Source organism: Amblyomma mixtum, chromosome 8 (genome assembly GCF_055824585.1).
Source record: "Amblyomma mixtum isolate Tamu chromosome 8, ASM5582458v1, whole genome shotgun sequence".
Classification (NCBI taxonomy): Eukaryota; Metazoa; Arthropoda; class Arachnida; order Ixodida; family Ixodidae; genus Amblyomma; species Amblyomma mixtum.
This window is the reverse complement of record NC_143019.1, coordinates 2,398,928-2,416,334: the sequence shown is the minus strand read 5'-3', so window position 1 is coordinate 2,416,334 and position 17,407 is coordinate 2,398,928. Positions and strand designations below refer to the sequence as shown.

At 43.9% G+C, this 17,407-nt stretch overlaps 1 non-coding gene across 1 annotated transcript; it reads right to left on the bottom strand.

The window, feature by feature from the left end:
- Positions 1-541: 541 nt before the first annotated feature.
- Positions 542-615, bottom strand: TRNAT-GGU (transfer RNA threonine (anticodon GGU)). The gene has a single exon. It is a non-coding gene; the product is annotated as a tRNA-Thr (tRNA).
- Positions 616-17,407: the final 16,792 nt, after the last annotated feature.

The following is a 17,407-nucleotide window of genomic DNA, read 5'->3' as shown; positions in this document are numbered from 1 at the left end:
TACTCGATTCAGATACTCGCCTTGCGCGCTTTTATAGCGTTTTATTGACGCTGTTGAAGGACACAGCTAGACGTTAGGCGAGAAAGACGTTGATAATTCAGGTTACTAAATATAAAATTGTAGCTTTTCAATATTGTAACATTCAACGAAAAGTGCATTTCACAAAATTATTACATTAAGGATAGTTGCCGGGCCAGTTGGTACATGATCACACCGTAAAACAGCGCGCTTACACGGGACGAAGAAAGAAGACACGCACACACACAGCGCTGTGTGCGTGCGTGTCTTCTTTCTTCGTCCCGTGTAAGCGCGCTGTTTCACGGTGTGAACAAAATTATTAGCTTTTCATTGCACTCGAATGTCTTTTCCCTTAGCAAGAACTGATACTTTTGGAATATACGGTGAGCTATTTAAATTGTATTATAAACATGCTTTCTAATAAGGGAGTAATTACTCATTGGCATCCACCCAAGCGCAGCCATAAGGCTACAAAGGAAAGCTACACAGCTTTCTCAGAAACCTCGTAGTTAAAGAAAAATTCGTCCCGGTCCGGGGTTCGAACCCGGGACCACCGCTTCACCGGAGCAGTCGCTCTACCAACTGAGCTAACCGGGACGGCAAGCTTATGGTAGGGCGAGAGCGAATTGATCAGTAACTCGAAGTGGGGACAGCGTTGGTCATATGTTCACCTTGGGGGATTCCCCTTGGGTCACCTTGGGTGATTCCCCTAAACATATGACCAACACTGTCCCCACTTCGAGTTACTGATCAATTCGCTCTCGCCCTACCATAAGCTTGCCGTCCCGGTTAGCTCAGTTGGTAGAGCGACTGCTCCGGTGAAGCGGTGGTCCCAGGTTCGAACCCCGGACCAGGACGAATTTTTCTTTAACTACGATGTTTCTGAGAAAGCTGTGTAGCTTTCCTTTGTAGCCTTATGGCTGCGCTTGGGTGGATGCCAATGAGTAATTACTCCCTTATTACAAATTTACTCCACCTTGGGGGATTCCCCTAAACATATGACCAACACTGTCCCCACTTCGAGTTACTGATCAATTCGCTCTCGCCCTACCATAAGCTTGCCGTCCCGGTTAGCTCAGTTGGTAGAGCGACTGCTCCGGTGAAGCGGTGGTCCCGGGTTCGAACCACGGACCAGGACGAATTTTTCTTTAACTACGAGGTTTCTGAGAAAGCTGTGTAGCTTTCCTTTGTAGCCTTATGGCTGCACTTGGGTGGATGCCAATGAGTAATTACTCCCTTATTACAAATTTACTCCACCTTGGGGGATTCCCCTAAACATATGACCAAACATGCTTTCTATTCATGAATGCACTAAAAATATGTAGGAAATACGTTCCTGAAATTTCGTGCTTGGTATTCGAAATATATTCTTAAAAATATACCAAAAATACCTAATTTAAAGCATACTTCAAGCACTTTTTGAATATGTTAAAAAATATGTATGCAGTTTTAGCATCTTGTCAATGTAAGAAAAGTGTACTTTCGTAAATATGAAATTAATTCTTCCGAAGTATACTTTAATTCTAACAAAGGGCAGTCCTTATAAACGTATTTGCAGCACACTTCAAGCTGCCGTTGAACAACCTTATGTTCGAAATAGAGTTTATGGAAATCGCATTTTGGTGTCTGCAATGTATTTAAAGTGTACTTTCGTAAATGCGCAATTAATCCGTCCAAGTATACCTAAATTCTAACAAGTGGGCAGTCCGTGTACACATATTTGCATTACACTTCAAGCTGCCGTGGTACAATATAGGTCTCGAAATGACGTTTCAGGGAACAGTGAAAACTCTCCCTTTCCTGTCATCCTTTCGTTTATGGTAACTTCTAGCAGGAACGTAATCACCACTTATTTACACTACGTGCTGAGAACGTGATAGCACGATACCGGCAAAGGAGCCTCGGGTGCTTCCGGGCCCGAATATGCCAGCGAAAAGGACCAAGACCGGCAAGGCAGACCGGCTCCCTTAGACACCCGTGTATCTGTTGCTTGACAGTTCGACTCCTGACGTATTTTTGACGCATGTTTAGACTAGCAATTCGGTTCTAGACCACCCCCAGATTCGAACGCGACCAAAACGGCACTTCTGGGATAATTCGTGGGCCCACAGTCTCTGCGCAAAAATCACGCCTCACCGGGCAAGATAGTGCGTCGCTCTCGGTGGGTATGTAAAAAGGGAAGCCAAGCAGTCTTTTCGTTGGAGTATCTGATCTCGCTTCGGCGAGCGCGGCTTCGGCCGCTTATCTGATTTTTTCAGCAGCGTCCGCTCCGGCGGACGCAGTTGTTGCTGCGACGCGCGTTCTCTCTCTCTCTCTCTCTCTCTCTCTCTCTCTCTCTCTTTTCTTGTCGTCGGAGTATCTGTTCTCGCTTTGGTGAGCGCGGCGTCGGCCGCTTATGTGATTTTTTCAGCAGCGTCCGCTCCGACGCGCGTTCTCTCTCTCTCTCTCTCTCTCTCTCTCTCTCTCTCTCTCCTTGTCGTCGGAGTATCTGTTCTCGCTTTGGTGAGCGCGGCGTCGGCCGCTTATCTGATTTTTTCAACAGCGTTCGCTCCGAAGGACGCAGTTGTTGCTGCGACGCGCGTCTTTTCTCTTTTTTTTTTTCCTTCTTGTCGTCGGAGTATCTGTTCTCGCTTCGGTGAGCGCGGCGTCGGCCGCTTATCTGATTTTTTCAGCAGCGTCCGCTCCGGCGGACGCAGTTGTTGCTGCGACGCGCGTTCTCTCTCTCTCTCTCTCCTTGTCGTCGGAGTATCTGTTCTCGCTTTGGTGAGCGCGGCGTCGGCCGCTTATCTGATTTTTTCAACAGCGTTCGCTCCGAAGGACGCAGTTGTTGCTGCGACGCGCGTCTTTTCTCTTTTTTTTTCCTTCTTGTCGTCGGAGTATCTGTTCTCGCTTCGGTGAGCGCGGCTTCGGCCGGTTATCTGATTTTTCAACAGCGTCCGCTCCGAAGGACGCAGTTGTTGCTGCGACGCGCGTCTTTTCTCCCTCTCTCTCTTTTTTTTATTTTTTTCAACAGCGTCCGCTCCGAAGGACGCAGTTGTTGCTGCGACGCGTGTCTCTCTCTCTCTCTCTCTCTCTCTCTCTTTTTTTTGTTGTCGTCGGAGTATCTGTTCTCGCTTCGGTGAGCGCGGCTTCGGCCGCTTATCTGATTTTTTCAACAGCGTTCGCTCCGAAGGACGCAGTTGTTGCTGCGACGCGCGTCTTTTCTCTTTTTTTTTCCTTCTTGTCGTCGGAGTATCTGTTCTTGCTTCGGTGAGCGCGGCCTCGGCCGGTTATCTGACTTTTCAACAGCGTCCGCTCCGAAGGACGCAGTTGTTGCTGCGACGCGCGTCTTCTCTCTCGCTGTCTTTTTTTCTTGTCGTCGGAGTATTTGTTCTCGCTTTGGTGAGCGCGGCTTCGGCCGCTTATCTGATTTTTTCAACAGCGTCCCCTCCGGAGGACGCAGTTGTTGCTGCGACGCGCGTCTTCTCTCTCTCTCTCTCTCTCTCTCTCTGTGTGTCGTCGATATTTACCTGTTCTTACTTCGGCCGTTTATCTGATTATTTCAGCAACGTCCGTTCCGGCGGATGCAGTTGTTGCCGCGACGCGTGTCCTTTCTTGCCTTTTTCTCTTCTGCACGTGGCAGCGGTTTGCCGAGTGCCAGTAGCAGGTTCATGCAATCTCCTTTTCATCCTTCTCTCAGGCACAACAACAATGCATGATCACTTCTGTCATGATTAGCTGTGTACTGCTGCTCCCATTCTGTCAGGTGGCCTTATAATCTTATGTACATCGTTATTGATGATGACTGCAGTTGTATAATTTGTTCTGCAGTGAAGCTGACCCGTAAACATTTTTTAAACAGCAGTGAATATATTTCTAATGTATTGAATGTATATTTTTAGTTTATTGCTAATCTAATGTAGTATATCTTTCATGCATTAAAAATATGCTAAGCGGGCAAAAATATTCTTTTAACGTATTTAAACCTACAAAGCATTTCAGTTTTAGCATAGGGACCAAAAAATGCGAAATAAATATGAAATTATTACATGTTTGAAATGCACTTTAAGCACATCCTCTGCTTCGCTTCGTGAATTCACTTCGGCGAAGCTAGCAAGTGGCAACTGATTACAATCTCTTACGGAGAGTTGCTCATAATTATAAAATCTTTTCATGGCGATGTCCGTTCCTGCTCTTCAAGCAGTCGCGCTGTGTGTGAATAAAATCTCAGTGGCACGTTTTTCAGCTCAGGAGCCGATCACGGCAGCATGAGACAATATACTTGGGCCCAAATTAAAACCGTAAAATATCACACCTTTTAAATTTTCACCTGCAAAGTTAGGTATTTACTGCGCCATATGGAGAAATGAACGGAGAGTTTAGACTGCAAGCAAGGCTACACGGGCTCTGGGCATTCGAATTTGCTGCGTGCAAGAACTAAAGATTCATATAATTAGTAGAGGTAATTCTCGTCCACTCAGTCGCTCAGAGACGATATTTCCAACAATTAGCAGCATTTTTGCCGCTCAGAAACAAAAAAAATATTCATGCGCGTAGGAAGGGATGACTTCAAATGTAAACTGTTTTCAACTGACCATAAATATCTTTGCAAATTTATGAAGAGGTTAAATTATTGTTCATAAATGTAGAGACGAACTCAGGCAGAACACGTGACTACGATACCCGTCGGAGTGAAAATTCTGTAGAAAGCCTGCTGCTTTTGCCTGTTTATTCATTTCGCTTCTCTTGGGGAAACAAGTCCAGGAAATAACGCAGCGCTCTATTCAGCACAAATACGCAACAAATGTTACGTTTTTATCAGTACACTGTAACAAATACAGATATCACAAAAGAGTGCTGTGCGGCATAAAACATTGAACGAGCGAAAGATGCAACATATTTCGTTATCAGTGTTCTTAAATGACGGATGGCCTCGCTTTCAACAGAAGAGATGAGATGAAAAATTTCATGCCATGGAGAGAACAGTAAGAAGAGTTAAAGCCCTTTGCACGAGCATGCCACAAAGATCGGTGCAGTTGTACCGGTTAACGCTTGAGCAACTCTCACTATTTTCAGCCAAGAATTATCTCCTAGCATGCCCTTCAAACAATTCATTGCCACGTCTGTCACCTGCGCGTTATCATCCTCCGCCTCGACACACTTGCGCTGGTTAAGTGCGCGAGAGGTTGCGAAATGCGCAAGGAGTGCCACGAGGTGGGCGTTTTTTCACTACTTATTGATACTGACTCAGTCGCCTTTGCTTTTGCCTTAACCAAGTCACCTTGGATTGACACGTAATTATTCTCTTCTCAAAGGCATCAGCTTTAATATCTTAAAGTACTGGAATTGACAAGATTGCCCTAAAACTCAATTTTCCCCATTAATTATCTCTGCTTTACGCATTTAAATTAAAACCGTCGTGTTAAATTAACGTTAACAAAAGCTTCGTAAATCGCACTCGCTATGATACGAAGGGCGCTGTGTGATGAAATTCCACGTGTCAAAACTGTTTGCACATCACTTAATCCACTTAAACTTCTTTATATGAGATATGTATTATACTTTCTGCCAGTGCCGCTTTGAAAGAGCGGAGCTGTACGTAAAAGAAAATACCTATCGTGCTTTAATTCTGTCATGGGTCTGGTCTTGCAGAATGTTCACAAAGTCGGAATAGCATGTCTTGTTGTGCCTTCACTGCCACGTGTCTAATTTAATCACCGATGCGGCCTATGAAATCGCTCATCGGCCGTCTAGCAGAGAAAATGCAGAGAGCGAAATATAAAGCAAATCTCTAATCAGTTCAGCCGTTATTTTCCTGTTTTATTTTGGTTTCTAGAGCTCCCCTATGCTAGCCTTCTATACTCTGGAACTGGTTACCGCTTTCGAGTTCGAAGGAGTATATATCCAAAACGCAGGTGTAGTTGAACCTTCTGAACTGGAGACTCAACATTGAAGAGTATAGCATATTTCAGTTTCATTTATTCTTAGTCGCACTTCCTGAGTGACTAAATATGTGCTAGTGATTGATTTTTTTACGCCAGTTGATTTGAATGAGTTTTACGGAGAATATTTTATAAATTATCAATGTAATATGCCCGCCATTAGCGGCATATTGCATTGTACTGAAGAACTCAACTGTTTTTCGCTGAAAGGGGAGAGGAGATTCACATCGCCGGGATTGGAGTGAGAGAAGGAGAAAAATGAAACACCAGAGGCTCATTTGCATCCGGAATATGACTATGCTTTTCAAAACCAGTTTTCGCAGAGCAGCTAAATAGACGTTCAGAAGCACAGGCAGTGCCAGTCACAAATCAACTTACGACAATGCACTTCGTAGAGGGAAGCACGTTAGACTCTCAGGACAGCTAAGATGTCCCCAAGGACGCCTTTGGAACTGTAACAATGAACAAATTACAACAGTTTGTACGCTTAGACCATTTGGCTGTATCGTCGGGTGGTTCTCACTTTGTGACAATGGGTTTCTACAAGAACAAAACGCGTTTTCTCATGGGTGTTATTAGTGCTCGAGATTTAGCTGGCCTCGAAGTACCCTTATGGGGGGAGGATTTAAGAGCGCACATTTGAAATATAAACTGTGGGAGAAAAAGTACAGGCATCAAAGCCACTGGAAAGACGCATTTCTTCTTTCTTGGTATCGTTCCTTTGCAGATACTCTTTATATGCCGTTTCTCTCTTTACAATGATAGACCTCGAGGGCACATTTTCGTCAACGTAGCGAGACTGCCGCGCCCTTATATTTAATTCAAAAACTGTGCTGTTCAAGTACATGGTATTGGATATAATATTGTGGCACACCTCACTTCTGAACGCTATGCTGCCGAAGCGAAGGGGCTGGCGAGAATGTTCCATCTGAGCCTATCTCATCTCGGTGCCCATCAGTTAATTCCGTATAAGATAAGATCAGAGGAGCTGATAAAATAATATCAGATATTATTTAAGTGAGACATATTACAGCAAGAAGATGATGTAGAATGTAACTATTGTTATTTATTTTCACACGATCGGAAGTCAGGCACTTTTTATTGCAATTTTGGCCTGGAAACCAAACAGAAATGTAACGCAGTTGACATTAAGTACATTTCACTGTAATAAAATCTCCTTCCTCCTGCGGATTTAAAGACTTAAAGCGATTCTGTATTCGTTTTTTTACGAGCTGAAGTTTGTTTTTTTACAACGAACTGAGCTTAAATGTCACAAACTTCTTTTTTCCTTTTTCCTACAGTTCGCGAGCGGAATAGGAAAAAAGTATCAGCTCACATCTTTAGTGAAGAAGCCGATTAACTCCCTCAGTGCGGAGATTTTAAGGCGATGTAATGCATGTGAGTTATGTTGTGCACATTGTGTTTATTGAGGTTTATGCAGCGGCTCAGAAGAAAGAGCGCAGAAATACGATGTTTTGCTTCTGCACGAAGTGGAAAAGTAGGGACTGTATTACTTCACCCGCAAGAAATCAATCTTCCCGAGAGTTAAGCCATCAGAGAAATTCCACTGCTAATCCATTCTCAGCAAGGAATCTTCCCTAAGTCGTTGAAAGTGCAAGCCATTGATATGCAGTCAGTGACGGGAAGGCCAGAAAGGAGAGGTGTTTCTGCGTTGCTTTTCATGAATTTTCGATTTTCCGCTTGATTCTGTAAGCCGGCTTAGTAATAGCGGGTAATAGAGGAACTGTGGTGAATTTATTTTCTGATTAAAATCTGCAATTATGTATTCCAATGATATGCTCACTGAATTATGGAATTGCTAGCCTTGATTTCATACTTGCATTATTTATCAAAGAGAAAGTAGCCCCAGATCCCGGCAGTAGGAGTTAGTTCATATAAACAGTATTCTAGAAATGTTTAAAGCTCTTCCGCAGTTCCGGCTTGCTTACTGAATTTCGCTTACTATTTGTTGGCTGCACGAAAATTTGGTTCTGTGCTCTTTGAATGCTTTCGGGCAACAGTCTCTTTTGTACGTTTAAAGTGATCCAAGCACTCATGTGCCGAGTATCTCCTGCGTGCCTTGAGCGCGCGGTAGTTGGTATTGAGCTTTAAATGTAGTAACGTAGATATCGCGTGCATGCCGCACAAGCCACAATGTATACATAGATAAAAAACAATGCTCAAATTTCTTTTAGTTTGAATAAAAAGCGCAAAAATGGGTTATACTAGCGCTGCCGAAGGACTGCAAGCGTCTGGAAATCAGCGTTTAAGCGCCCACGCGAAATAACTACTTCATATTTATTGTCTGTGTAAGATCCGACTGGTTTCTCTTGCGCCTATGTTGAAGTCGGTTCGGCAGTTAAAGACTCAAGTGCTCTTTTGGAAATTAGCAAATAGCGCTTTTTTTCACGCACGTCAGTCCAGCTTCTTGAATTATAAAGGACAGAACAGACTCCGACTAACGATGCTGTCTAGACTCAAAGCTATTCATGAGAAATCCATCTTGAGCGAACCTGCAGTCTGTCAATTTCCAGTTGTCATCACAGCTCAACTTAACTTTATCCGCATTGAGGTTTTAAGGTGTTATGAAATGAAGACGATGGACAAAGAAGCCAAATACACACTACTGATAATCTCAAGCCTGTATTAAGGCGCAAGCATTCTTGCTCCATTGAGCGAAACCTCGTGCGTGCGTGTGTGTGGTTTTTTTGTGGTTTAACGTCCCGAAGCAACTCAGGCTGTGTGTGTGTGTGTGTGTGTGTGTGTGTGCGCTTGCGTGTGTGCGTGTGTGTGTGTAGGCGTGTGTGCGTGCGTGAGTGAGTGAGTGTGTGTGTGTGCGTGCGTGTGTGTCCATGCCATGCAACCCATAACAGATGGTCTCCTCATGCAAGCTGGCAGGTGTCGGTTAAAGCAATGACTGGTCATATTCATTCAAGCCGTCATATTCAGAGCTAAAAATGTGTATCTTGCGTCTGACCTCACCTTAACACTTGGTAATAACACAATAGCAATAGTGAGTGCTGTAAAAACACTAGGCGTTTATTTTAACGAATTCATGCTGTGTAACAATCACGTGGACCAAATAACCACTAAGCTAGCTCGTGTTGTAGGAGTATTAAGGAAATTTCAGCGCACATTACCAACTAAAACAAAGATCTCAATATATCATGCTTTATTCGAGTCTCATATTAACTACTGTAATTTGGTGTGGGGAACCACAATGTCTACATGTAAAAATAAACTTCTGAAATTGCAGAAGGCTGCGATGAGAACTATAGCGCATGTATCTTTCATGTCACACATTAGCTCCCATTTCTCAACATACCACATCATGAAAATCGAAAAAAATGTATGAATTTCTCATTCTTAGGTCCTATAAAGTTCACGTTAAACAAAACAATATGTTGTTTAGAGACATCGCTAAATGACATGAGAATCCCTCAAATTACACAACACGATGCCGCGAACACTGGCACGTTCCACATTCGAGCACAAACTATGGCTTTGAAACACTTTGCTATGCTTTGCCATGCACAATAAATAAATTTAAAGTTGCACAACAAAATATTACCAGCTCTTCTTTTTCTTTTAAAAGTTTAAAAGAACTTTTTTCTAATGCATCGGTATATTGATTGCACGAGTACCATTATAAAGTGAACATATAATAATGTCTTGTATTGTTGTATTAGCACAATTTTTGTTGTACTGTACTGCTTCTGCTTGATTTTTGTTATCTGTTATCTTTTAGTGTAATCTGTGTTTTCTGTCCTGCACTGCCGAGTATAGAAGGGTAATGAGAGCTTCATCAAGCTGCTCTTGAGCGGCTTTTACTCCCATACACCCCAAACATGTATGTAAACATGCTTGTTTGAAATACACTCTTACTCACACTCATACTCATACCGGTCGCACGAAGTTGCTCGAGACAACCTGGATCTCATAAGTCTCACCGGCGGCAGCACCTGCCATATCAGGGCACATAGGTTAACCGCGGCGTCACCGGGCCAGGAGAAGTATAAGGACTCCAGGCTGTGAATGTTAAGTAGACGAAGACAAATTCTGCATATATGGTATTAAACCATTCGCCCCACGGTACCCATAAAAAATGGCGCTCTCACGCAACCTTGCTGGTGCCGGCTAAATTACTTATTTTTCATGCCGGGTTGCTCGGGACAACATGGATCGCACAAATTCTACCGGTGGCAGCACCTGCCATCCCAGGACAGTAGCGCGCCGCTGAACCGCTGCACCGCCGCGCCAGGAGTGGCATGAGAACTCCCACGGATCTATTAAGTAGAAAAAGACCAATTGTGCATATATACGCATTAACCCTATAGCTATCGCGTCGCAAAGCGGAGTGCAAGCCGTGGTTCAGTGGCTGCTGCCTTCACGAAGTTAGCCCTCATATTAGACGGGTTGCGGCGGCTTGGCGTCAGCGACTATGCAGAACCATGCAAAGCTACAATTGGCAGCTGCGTGGCATAGCGTTACATCACGCCGCACCACGTGGCGATTGCGTTCATAAAGAGAGCGGAGAGGCTTACGACTGCTCACACAGAAACAGTCTTGAGTGTCTGCCGATTTTTCATAGCGAGAGTTCTTCTCCTCCCTGTGTACACAACCTACGGTTTCGATGTCAATAAGACAATGACCTTCGACGCCTTAGAAAGTCAAACCGAACTTAACTGCGCAGTGGTGTAGCCTATGTTTTGGTAGTATGACCACGCGATCGCATGACTATGGCCATTGGGTATCTGACCTTGGCCTTCGACCGTCACCTTTGACATTTGTTCGTCGCCTCGACATTCCATATGAGACAGTGGGCAGCCCATCGATAATGAAGTTCAATACCTCACAAGGTCAAACTGACCTGCACTGCGTGATAGTACGGCCCAAGCTATGGTAGTATGACCACGTGATCACGTGAGAATCACCATTGGGTACCTGACCTTGGCCTTCGACCGTGACTATGACGATTGATTTGACAGTGTGGACCATGCTTACCAGAGCTTTCACTCGTATCACTAGGTACAAGTCATGTCGAATCCTAGCCATTTTTTATTGCAAAAAGCTAAGTGCAAAATCCTGACAATCAATGAAGTCGTGCCAACGTAGTCACATTTATATTTATTCAGAGGTGCATGCACTTTTCATTATGTTTCATTCGCAGAGACGTACTGGTGCAGCCAAAATATTTCACAGTAGTGATCGGCATTCAAAATTTTCTCACCTGTTCCATAGCGAAGATATGACTGTTTCTTGGGATCATGCCCAAGCGCACCAACGGTAACTTCTGGTTTTGTTTGGTTTATGGGGTTTAACGTCCCAAAGCGACTAAGGCTATGAGAGACGCCGTAGTGGAGGGCTCCGGAAATTTGGACCACCTGGGGTTCTTTAACGTGCACTGACATCGCACAGTACACGGGCCTCAAGAATTTCTCCTCCAAAGAAATTCTAGCCGTCGCGGCCGGGATCGAACCCGCGTCTTTTGGGACAGCAGCCGAGCACCGTAACCGCTGAGCCACCGCGGCGGCCAACGGTAACTTCTAAGATATATACCAGATGTACAAGCTGAATGTAACCAAGCTTTTAAAAAACACGAGGTGTCCTAGCCGTCTGAAACTAAATGAGGGTTGTTTATAGTCGCGTGCCCTAGTCTGCAGTATTTTTTCGTTCTTCAAGGTTGACTAATTAGTTAAGCTTATTTAACTAACTTTTTAATTATTGACTTGAGGAACAAAGTCTCAATGGGAAAGTTGTAGATCACTTTGAGAAACAGCTTAGTGAGACATTTGCAACAAAGTAATATTTACGTAGAGTAGTTTTTTAACGGCCTTTAACCATAACCCGCACGATAAGAAAAAGCTTCCACACATGACAACTGTGCCACTTCAACGTCCCAAGACGCGCCTTAAAGAATAAAATCCATTTTTTCTGAAGTCCTCTCCTCGATGAGACTTTGGGTGCACATTGGGGCAGAGAAGTGACTGAGCAGCGAGTCATATGACAACTTTCTTTTAAGGCCGATAAATGAAGCTACGTAAATCGTAACTTGACGGAAACAGCACTACTTGCGGTTTTCAAGGTGATCTAAAACTTTTGCATTGACACTCGTCCTGAAGTTAATAATTAAAAAGTTAGCTAATTAAACTTAACTATCTCATCAACTTTGAAGAGCGAAAAAAATACTCAAGACTAGGCCACGCGACTATGAACAACCCTGAGTTGGTTTCACTGGACTCGGACACTTCGCCTTTTTTAAAAGTTTGGTTACATTTAACTGTTACACCCGGTATAATGTACTTTCTGATTTTAATTGCGGAAGCCTGACTAAAATTTGAACGCCGAAGCATGCACCGTAATATTATTGCTTCGACTGTACCTCGCCATAGCTTCTTTAAGTTTTTAGAAAGGTCACATTTTATTGCGTCGCATTTGGAGAAATTCACCTTGAATAAGTAAGCAGTGAATGTCGTGCCAACACATTATAAGGACGAAGCTCTTCTCGGGCGAACTACTGATTCCTCTGTTTATTAGCCTAAAAATCAAACAGACTGCCGTGAAATCCACGTTACTAACTCACTGAAGGGCTCAAAATTAAACTAAGTGCTTCAGCACAATGAAGAGGAATAAATTCTGCACAATGTAAAGGAAAAAAGTTAAAGTGTAATTAACTGTCGCCTATTCAAGATGGCATGAGAAGAGTTAATTGTACGAAGGCTAGCAATTATTGGTGGCTGGAGAAATATATTAAATATTAAGTAAAATCTCCTAATGAAATATCGAAATGAAATATCGACTTTGATTGATCGGCTTAGGTAAAGTATTATGCAATATATTATCAGTCGTAAGACAAAACCCATGACTTCTTCACCTTTACTATAATTGCCAGCAGATGGCTGCGACGTAGAGCATAACGGGCAGAAAATAATTGTTGTGTTCTCATGTCAAGCCCTCACCAACTGCAAAGAGGCAAAAAAAAGCACAAAACATCAGCGACAACATGAGGTCCTGGATTTTCATTGCTAACCGGGCAAAATACTCCTGCTGCATTTTCGGTGAAGTTTATTTACATGTCTATAAAAGATGTGACGTCGACTGCTTACGAGAGGTAAGGATAATGTAAAACTAATCTACAAACCAGAAAAAATAATTGCAGTAAACTTCCAAAATCAATTTTCGATGCAAAAATACGTTCATTAGAATAAATTCTGATATTGCGAGAACCGCAGGGGTAAGAGTGATATCAATAATAGTGCCGAGGAGCACCTCCAGTGCCCTCAGGTGGACTGAAAGCCTTGGGCAAATGTTCAGGTGGACCTTAGCCGATTAAGTTGTGGCTTAGTACAAGGTCAAAAATGACATCGTCTAATAGCCAAAAAATCCTTCATACACCAGGGGTTAAAAAATCCAGAGTACTTTCTCGTTTACCCCTAATCTCAGATTCTTTGTTGTCTCAGAGGTGTGCGACCATCGAGAAGTGAGACCTGCTAGGGTGAGAAGAAAACACACACCAAGGTTGCTGCCTTATCTCGACGGCGCAGCCTGGGCACTGATGAGAAAGGCGTAACGCTGCGCCGATGGGCAGAGTAAACAAGAGCTCAAGCTCTAGCGCAGTGACGCGGGCAGAAGCCCATGCAATATGGTGTGTCTCAGCGGAACGGTAAGCTGCTTGCGCTCATAGAAGAGGTATTTTAGAGGCAAGCCAGTGCAGCTGACTTATTTGAAGCTTCAGAGTGCAAGCGGCCAAAGCAGAAAGAGAAAGTTGTGTCGAGTTACGCATCGCTGGCAACAATACGTTGGAAGCCCTTAGTTTTATTACCAGAGCGAAAGCCGTATTGTAGACGCGAAAAACACAGAGGCATTTCCCAAGCGGTATGGGTTCAGACGCCTATTTTTATTTCTTTCCTGTCCCGTTTTATTATTTATTCACTGTCAGTCTACGACAGCTTTTAAAGGGCCCTTGCCGCAGATTGCGGCGACTACAAATATGCCTACTTTATTAGGAACTGCATTGCAAGGCATCATTTCTTGCCCGATGACAGTTCTGATCACACCGCGGAGGACTTCGAAGATCACTGGCGTTGAAGTTCAAGATTTATTTGACGTTCGCGATAGCAGCACTAAACTGGACAACTATGCTAAATATTCCAGTTGCATTTTATTACTAGGGTATTAATATAAACAAGGATTTGAATGATGTTTGGGGGCTTTTTCGAAATACGGAGCCTACAAGTCATGTTCGCTTTTCGTTTTAACTCCTTGTATTACGATACACTCGTTTCTAGCTGAGCACTTAATGTTCTCGGTTCATGTAAAGGAAAATATGCTATTTTGTAGAGCACTTGCACAAAACCCGTGGAGAAGTGGAATAAGGTTCAGGGAGTTCACGATAACTTAAAAGAAGGAAAAGACTGGATAGCAAGCAGTCACTTCAGCGATCACTCTAATCGATAGCAAAGAAGGAAAAAAAAATGCTGTACCGCATTTTCCATTCAGTCTGCCAGGGAGAGAAACAGTACGTTGGGCAATGAGAGAAGAGATAGAAATAAAATTGCCCAGCCCGCTGCTCGGGGAGTTAGGTTGGGGGTGTTACCTAAGGGGTAGGTTTTTCGCAACAGGTCAGAAGGATTTCTGCTCAGCGCGAAGCTAAGCAAGAAAGGGTGCCTCGCCGGCATTGCCTTAACCTGATATTCGGCCACCCAGCTGAGTTGTCGCATAAAAACAAAGCTATATTTTGGAGTGATCGAGCTTAGATTTTCATTTTGTGTTCTCAGGGTACCGGTCTGAACCCTAGCGCTGTACGCCTCTCTTCGTGGTGACAAATCAGACCCCCTTTGATTTACATATCTTGAATAAGAGAATGGAGTGCATGGTGTAAGCCCCGGTTCGGAAGCCACACGAAGAGAACGCGGTGCTACTCTCAGGAACGTACCAGAATATCTCCGACTTTTCAGCCGACCGTAGAAAGAACAAACCAGTGGGAGGCATTGAATAAAAATAAATTCTTCATTGGAGCGGACAAACAACATTCGTGCTGAAAGAGATGTAGGCATCACGAATATGAATTATTCATCAGGTCACCAGAGCAGCTCGGCGAGCTTTACATATCTCCAGAACACTTTTTGGGCAAGCCGCCTGCAATACCTTCCTTGCAACAACTGCAATGGCACCTCTCTGGTTGTCTGGTATGGTGCTTAGGGTACATTGTCGCATGAGTGGCATGTTGCTACGGAGCTCCGTTTGAAATAATTTATTATTGCCAACCTTTTCCCTTACGCGTTTTCCAAGAGGGTAATCTGTATCTCAAGTTTAGCCTTCTCTGAAACATTACATAAAATGAATTTAGGAGAGAACGGGCAAGTGTAAAACTATGTCAAAGAGGAATTTCACAAAATCAGTCACCTACTTGAGAGCGTAGACACGTTGTTTATTACCTTTATCGAACTTATTGTACTATTGCCTGCGGTAAAATGTCAAGTTACAATTCATCGACTACTGGCCCCGCAGCATCAATTTGAATAAGGTAGCACGGCATTGTGGTTGACTCGAGGAAAAGTTCGACAAGCTACAATTCTTTCACGCGCACTCCGTCTTACGACACAGACGTTTTTCAATCGCGTCGTAGCAAAACTACACCCGCCACAGATACCCAATCGCTATTCGTAATTAAAACCAAGGCTTATGAAGAAAAGTTAATTGCTTTCGCTCAGAGTAAGCAAAACTGTTGGCGGAATTATCGCTTACTTACCTAAGAAGACGCACTTTTTTCTGCTTGGCATGTCGGCTTTAAATCTATCTTTTGAGCGGTCTTATTCTACCTGCCTAAAATGCATCGATGCCTCAGAGATTAATACATAAGGTTATCGTATAACTTATTTTGGGGCAGAACAGAAGAGGCCTGCTCGAGCAGGCCTGAGCCCCACAGCTATGTACCATGCCTTGTATGCCTTACGTATTAAAATTCTCTCCGTAAACTTTGAAGCCGGGCGTGGAGCCGTGCAAAAAATTATTTGGACAGAAAGGTTGCCTCTCGTGTACACTAGACATAATGATAACTTTAGCAACAGCTGGGCTGCTGTAAAACGGTAATGCCAGCCCGAGTGTTTCGTAATTCTGAGCAAGGGTCTTGAAATGATTGAGGTTGGGGTTACGGGTGTTTGGTAGGTGTTCCTTACGCTAGCTAGTGTATAGCCATGGGGCAGTGCGTCATCTACTTTATAAAGGCAATAAAAAAACTGCTCAAAAAGAACGGCACAAGGGAGAAGAAGGACACGGGACAAGCGCAGACTGGCAAATGGTTGATTGCACCAGCGCCTCCTTCTTTGAGCAAGAAAGCGCATGCTCACCAACAACACAATGGCAATAAGCCGTAACCATCTGGTCAACCCAAGAAATTCTATCTCCTTGCGGTGGATGTGGATAGACACATCACTAACACATTCGTCAGGCCCTACTTTCGCGATTTCCAAAGCTTCGATAATTTCGTGTTCTTTCTTTTTCGTCGCGCGTCCGATAACCTTAGTCCTGCCAAAAAGCGGAGTGCATTCTTCGTCATCATGCTTGCAGGTCTTACAATGCTTACGCAGATACTGCCCCCGTGAATCAGCTAAGCTATTTTAATATTCTAATATTCTAATATTGATGCAGCGGCCCGTTTGCCCGACGTAGTACACCTTACCACCGCTCAGTGGGGTCTCATAGATTACATTCAATCGAAACAGCACAAACTTCTTCCTGTGGTGAGTGCTATATTAAATATTCTTTTGTCTATCTTTCTTCGCTAAATTGCACAATCGCGACAGGTTGCAACGACCAAAAAGGAGAACATCTACCCCGAATTTACCGGCTGCCCTCTACAGTCCGTGCGAAGCCCTGTCGGCGTAGGGTGTAACTTCACACTTTCTCCTTTCCTGTGTATCCGACTTTAGCAGAGAGTCAGCGTCTGCCTGAATAAGGGCAAGCGGGAAACCAGCAGAGCGGAGGCGATCAACCTGAACATCAAAGCTAACCTCAACCTTATGCGGGCAGGACGTGGCTAACAAGGCCCTGAGGCAACTTGACGCAATACCTCTCTTAACCAGCTTTGAATGGCACGAGTCAAAGGGCAGGCGTGCCTTTTTTGACCTAGGCTTGTACGCCCAGGAGAGGTGGGCAGGATCGTTAAGAAACAGTTTTAAATCTAAGAATTGCAAGCAAGACTTACCAGGAAGTTCAAAGTTAAAATTAAAACTCGCAAATGTAGGCTTAAAATATGCTAAAACTTCCCTCGCTACCTGTGTCAAGTTATCCTTGTGGCCATCATTTAAAAGGATTAAAAAGTCGTCGACGTATCTGAACACCCGATTGGTACGCTCGTCGGATAGTACCCGCGAAAGCGAGCGGTCAATTTCAGCTAACAGGATCTCAGATAAAACAGGAGCTACACAGGGCCTGATACAGATGCCGCGTTTCTGCATGTAAATCTT